This window comes from Schistocerca gregaria, chromosome 10, assembly GCF_023897955.1.
Source record: "Schistocerca gregaria isolate iqSchGreg1 chromosome 10, iqSchGreg1.2, whole genome shotgun sequence".
Classification (NCBI taxonomy): Eukaryota; Metazoa; Arthropoda; class Insecta; order Orthoptera; family Acrididae; genus Schistocerca; species Schistocerca gregaria.
The window spans coordinates 25,996,741-26,002,529 of NC_064929.1; the positions used below are offsets into that span (position 1 = coordinate 25,996,741).

Consider the following 5,789-nt stretch of genomic DNA (forward strand, 5'->3'; position numbering starts at 1 on the left):
GGAACTTTTGTGTATACGAACGGGTCCGCGCCTTTGTACTCTGCTCCGTTCACCGCTACAAACCAACCAACCATCGTGTCCGTGCGCATCTGAGTCGCAAAGAATGGGGAATAGCGCAGTTTGCTCGTGCATGGGGCGTAGCTCAGTTGGTAGAGCGTTCGCTTGGGATGTGAAAGGTCCAGGGTTCAAGCAGCGGCGCCTCCTTTTTTTGTGGTCAGTGCATGGTAAGTGTTGTTCGCGGCGAACCTAAAGGCACGCAAGATGTTGCAAAGCCAGCGTCACAGACTGATATGATGTATACTGACGTAAGGAGAGCAAGATGTAAGTGTGGGGACCGGCTGTTATCGAGGTGTCATCGAGTGCAGATCTGTCTTAGGTATCGCGGCTTAACCTCATTGAAGTCTAGAGGGTGGACAACACGTTGGTCTTAGTCAGAGCGGTGTCCGAATTGTATTTTCGACGTTAAACGTGCCACTTTCATTGTGGCCAACTACGATTCGATACAGAATGCACGAAACCTGAAAGACACCCTAACAGATACATAGAGAGTAGTGTTTGTCTGCTGAATAATCGGAGTGCAAGGGTCTGTGTCGTCTATATGGCTGTATGTAGCACCATTACACTTCGGAGATAGGGGTGGGGGAGGCGTAGCTCAGATGGTAGAGCGCTCGCTTAGAATGCGGGAGGTACTGGGATCAATACCCAGCGCCTCCAGAATTTTTAACACACCTACATCCGCACCTTGATGTGCAAGTGGAATAATTCACAGCCAGCAGATGTGTCTAGGAAGATACAAGCATGCGCCGAGTTCACGTAAATCCCACTGCACATTCCTATTCTTTGCGTGCAGTCAGCTGCTACTGGTGTTGCATGTTGTGACTGCTGAAAACAGATGCCGTAGCAATCAATTCCTGGAGTGAGTTGTATGTTTTGCGATAGTCTGTCTCTGACAAGTAAGAACAGGTGACACAGGTGCGAACACAGGAAGCTTGCAGACCCTCGCTGCCTGCAGACACGGAGCAGCCACACTAGGAGGGCGGCCTAAGCCGTTGGCGAAATGTGCTCATTCGCTTTGGCGCGACGTCGAACTATAAATAATTCTGTCACTAGTGTGAGCGTTTGGAAAGTCGGAAAAGTCGGCTGCGAGGGTGAGTGCCAAGTTTGGGGAGCGTTTCGTAGTATGCGCAGTGCAACGGAGACCCGGAAACTTGTTGTGGCCCAGTGTTTTGCAGTTGGACGACAAGATTGGTACACAGTAGTAAAGAGCGAGGCACTGAGTTGGCATGAATAATGGAGTGCACAATGGGGCTCGAGATGTGTTTGTTACCTCAGGTGCTGTATGATTGTCGACAAGGAGTGAAAACGGAGCAATGTGTGACGGCTCTTTCAATTTAAGACGTTAAAAACAGACGGAATTTGCATTTGTAATACCAGAGCATCGAAACTACTTGGAACTTTTGTGTATATGAACGGGTCTGCGCCTTTGTACTCTGCTCCGTTCACCGCTACAAACCAACCAACCATCGTGTCCGTGCGCATCTGAGTCGCAAAGAATGGGGAATAGCGCGGCTTGGTCGTGCATGTTCGCGCAGGTCAGTTGGTAGAGCGTTCGCTTCGCATGTGAAAGGTCCAGGGTTCAAGCCCCGGGGCCTCCGTTTTTTGTGGGCATTGCATGGTAAGTGTTGTTCGCGGTTAACCTAAAGGCACGCAAGATGTCGCAAAGCCAGCGTCACAGATTGATATGATGTATACTGAGGTAAGGAGAGCAAGATGTAACTGTGGGGACCGGCTGTTATCGAGATGTCATCGAGTGCAGATCCGTCTTAGGTATCACGGCTTAACCTCATTGAAATCTAGAGAGTGGACAACAAGTTCGTCTTACTCAGAGCGGTGTCCGAGCTCTATTTTCGACGTTATGCGTGCCACTTTCATTGTGGCCAAGTACGATTCGATAAAGAATGCACGAAACCTGAAAGACACCCTCACGCATACATAGAGAGTAGTGTTTGTCTGCTGAATAATGGGAGTGCAAGGGTCTGTGTCGTCTATATGGCTGTATGTAGCACCATTAGTCTTCGGGTGGGCGGGCGTAGCTCAGATGGTAGAGCGCTCGCTTAGTATGCGAGAGGTACTGGGATCAATACCCAGTGCCTCCAGAATTTTTAACACACCTACATGCGCACCTTGCCATGCAAGTGGAATAATTCACAGCCAGCAGATGTGTCTAGGAAGATACAAGCGAATGATTAGCATCCACATTTGACAAGCGTGCTGTTATAAGTGCGCAGGAAGCACCCTCCTCCCACGCCTACACTTAATTTAGAAACAGTACAAGTGTTCCCGTAAGATTCTCAAGCCTATGTCGGAAAGATCTGCCTTGCGCCGAGTTCACGTAAATCCCACTGCACATTCCTATTCTTTGCGTGCAGTCAGCTGCTACTGGTGTTGCTAGTTGTGACTGCTGATAACAGATGCCGTAGCAATCAATTCATGGAGTGAGTTGTATGTTTTGCGGTAGTCTCTCTCTGACAAGCAAGCACAGGTGACATAGGTGCGAACACAGGAAGCTTGCAGCCCCTCGCTGCCTGCAGACACAGAGCAGCCACACTAGGAGGGCGGCCTAAGCCGTAGGCGAAATGTGCTCATTCGCTCTGGCGCGACGTCGAACTATAAATAATGCTGTCACTAGCGTGAGCGTCGTGGAAAGTCGGAAAAGTCGGCTGCGTGGGTGGGTGCCAAGTTTGGGGAGCGTTTCGTAGTATGCGCAGTGCAATGGAGACGCGGAAACTTGTTGTGGCCCAGTGTTTTGCAGTTGGACGACAAGATTGGTACACAGTAGTAAAGAGCGAGGCACTGAGTTGGCATAAATAATGGAGTGCACAATGGGGCTCGAGATGTGTTTGTTACCTCAGGTGCTGTATGATTGTCGACAAGGAGTGAAAACGGAGCAATTTGTGACGGCTCTTTCAATTTAAGACGTTAAAAACAGACGGAATTTGCATTTGTAATACCAGAGCATCGAAACTACTCGGAACTATTGTGTATATGAACGTGTCCGCGCCTTTGTACTGTGCTCCCTTCACCGCTACAAACCAACAAACCATCGTGTCCGTGCGCATAAGAGTCGCAAAGAATGGGGAATAGCGCAGTTTGGTCGTGCATGGGGCGTAGCTCAGTTGGTACAGCGTTCGCTTCGCATGTGAAAGGCACAGGGTTCAAGCCGCGGCGCCTCCATTTTTTGTGGTCAGTGCATGGTAAGCGTCGGTCGCGGCGAACCAAAGGCACGCAAGATGTTGCAAAGCCAGCGTCACAGACTGATATGATGTATACTGACGTAAGGAGAGCAAGATGTAACTGTGGGGACCGGCTGTTATCGAGGTGTCATCGAGTGCAGATCTGTCTTAGGTATCACGGCTTAACCTCATTGAAGTCTAGAGGGTGGACAACACGTTGGTCTTACTCAGAGCGGTGTCCGAACTCTATTTTCGACGTTATACGTGCCACTTTCATTGTAGCCAACTACGATTCGATAGAGAATGCACGAAACCTGAAAGACACCCTAACGGATATATAGAGAGTAGTGTTTGTCTGCTGAATAATGGGAGTGCAAGGGTCTGTGTCGTCTATATGGCTGTATGTAGCACCATGGTATGTAGCTCAGATGGCAGAGCGCTCCCTTAGTATGCGAGAGGTACAGGGATCAATACCCAGTGCCTCCAGAATTTTTAACACACCTACATGCCCACCTTGCCATGCAAGTGGAATAATTCACAGCCAGCAGATGTGTCTAGGAAGATACAAGCGAATGATTGCCATCCACAATTGTCAAGCTAGCTGTTATTAGTGGGCGGGAAGCACCCTCCTCCCACGCCTACACTTAATTTAGAAACAGTACAAGTGTTCCCGTAAGATTCTCAAGCCTATGTCGGAAAGATCTGCCTTGCGCCGAGTTCACGTAAAACCCACTGCACATTCCTATTCTTTGCGTGCAGTCGGCTGCTACTGGTGTTGCTAGTTGTGACTGCTGATAACAGATGCCGTAGCAATCAATTCATGGAGTGAGTTGTATGTTTTGCGACAGTCTGTCTCTGACAAGCAAGCACAGGTGACATAGGTGCGAACACAGGAAGCTTGCAGACCCTCGCTGCCTGCAGACACCGAGCAGCCACACTAGGAGGGCGGCCTAAGCCGTAGGCGAAATGTGCTCATTCGCTTTGGCGCGACGTCGAACTATAAATAATGCTGTCACTAACGTGAGCGTTGCGTGAGCGTCGTGGAAAGTCGGAAAAGTCGGCTGCGTGGGTGAGTGCAAAATTTGGGGAGCGTTTCGTAGTATGCGCAGTGCAATGGAGACGCGGAAACTTGTTGTGGCCCAGTGTTTTGCAGTTGGACGACAAGATTGGTGCCGGCCGCGGTGGTCTCGCGGTTCTAGGCGCGCAGTCCGGAACCGTGCGACTGCTACGGTCGCAGGTTCGAATCCTGCCTCGGGCATGGATGTGTGTGATGTCTTTAGGTTTGTTAGGTTTAAGTAGTTCTAAGTCATAGGTGACTGATGACCGCAGCAGTTGAGTCCCATAGTGCTCAGAGCCATTTGAACCATTTGAACAAGATTGGTACACAGTAGTAAAGAGCGAGGCACTGAGTTGGCATGAATAATGGAGTGCACATTGGGGCTCGAAATGTGTTTGTTACCTCAGGTGATGTATGATTGTCGACAAGGAGTGAAAACGGAGCAATTCGTGACGGCTCTTTCAATTTAAGACCTTAGAAACAGACGGGAATTGCATTTGTAATACCAGAGCATCGAAACTACTTGGAACTTTTGTGTATATGAACGGGTCCGCGCCTTTGTACTCTGCTCCCGTCACCGCTACAAACCAACCAACCATCGTGTCCGTGCGCATCAGAGTCGGAAAGAATGGGGAATAGCGCAGTTTTTCCGTGCATGGGGCATAGCTCAGTTGGTGTATGGGGCGTAGCTCAGTTGGTAGAGCGTTCGCTTGGCATGTGAAAGGTCCAGGGTTCAAGCCGCGGCGCCTCCATTTTCACAGTTGCGGGTCAGCCGCCGAGCGGGACGGACGTGTGGCGGAGCTGGACGTCTGGCTGTAGTAAACACAGGCTGAGTCGCTGCGTTTGAGGTTAGTGGTGCTGCTAAGCCGCTATTCGTGTTGCAGTTGTATTCATGAAGTTCTAGAATGAATAGGTCGAATTATTTGAGGAAAGACACAATCAAGTGTACTTTCGATCGAAATTTCCTTCGACCTAAAGCATTTGAAATTAAAGCATGGTTTATCGAAAAAGTATTGATTAACGGTGATGATGTTGTCGGAGTTTATCTCTCGTTTGTGACAAATGCTGTGTATCTGAAGATGAAAAGTCCAGAATTATGTAGTTCCATTGTGGATCGTTGCGGAGGTAGCGTGAAGTTTAATCATTCTGATGGGAATGTGAGTGACGTTGCTGTTAGTCATGCTGGGTACGGGATTCGTACGATCAGAGTGTGTGAGCTCCCTTTTGAAATTCCGCCCGAAGAACTTAATGTTGCCCTTCGGCCTTATGGCAGAATTATTTCCAATGTGGCAGAAAGGTGGTCTGAAGCTCATATGTTTCCTGTCTTGAACGGCGTAAGGCAAATTAAGATTGAATTACAGAAGCATGTCCCCTCTTATCTTAATATTTGTGGGTATCGTGCTTTGATTATCTATGATGGGCAACCGCGGACTTGCGCTTTATGCAATTCCACAGAACACATTCGTGCAGAATGTTCACGGAGGCGTGTCCCGCAGTTA

At 49.1% G+C, this 5,789-nt stretch overlaps 1 non-coding gene across 1 annotated transcript; it reads left to right on the forward strand.

Annotated features, from left to right (window-relative positions):
* Positions 1-641: 641 nt before the first annotated feature.
* On the forward strand, positions 642-714 carry Trnas-aga (transfer RNA serine (anticodon AGA)). The gene has a single exon. It is a non-coding gene; the product is annotated as a tRNA-Ser (tRNA).
* The last annotated feature ends 5,075 nt before the right edge of the window (positions 715-5,789 follow it).